The sequence below is a fragment of the Bison bison genome, unplaced genomic scaffold (assembly GCF_000754665.1).
Source record: "Bison bison bison isolate TAMUID 2011002044 unplaced genomic scaffold, Bison_UMD1.0 scf7180017864036, whole genome shotgun sequence".
NCBI classification, from domain to species: domain Eukaryota; kingdom Metazoa; phylum Chordata; class Mammalia; order Artiodactyla; family Bovidae; genus Bison; species Bison bison.
The window spans coordinates 6,304,811-6,305,174 of NW_011494608.1; positions in this window are offsets into that span (position 1 = coordinate 6,304,811).

The window sequence follows — 364 nt, forward strand, 5'->3', positions numbered from 1 at the left end:
AGGGCGCTGCTAACTCGCTCGGCCGCGAAGGGGACGAGGCCGGCGCCCGGACTCCAAGCTCCGCCCCGCAGGGAGGGCCCGCCTCTCACGGCCGGCGCAGCCGCAGGAGGCGCGATGCGTGGTCCCCTCTAGTGCCCAGGAGCCCTTTGGTCCCTCCGACCGGGAGGTGTGCTCGGGTTCGCCCGCGGGGCGCTCATGGCACAGCGCAGGACTAGGCCCCGGGGCCTCCCAGCCTCCATCCCCTTGATGACCAGGATGGGTCGCCCTGATAGGCCCCTTGGTGACCACACCCCCTCCCCGACGCCCGCGAGCCGACCCCCTTCTTCCATCCCCCATCCTGGGGCCGGCTTCTGCTGGACCCCAA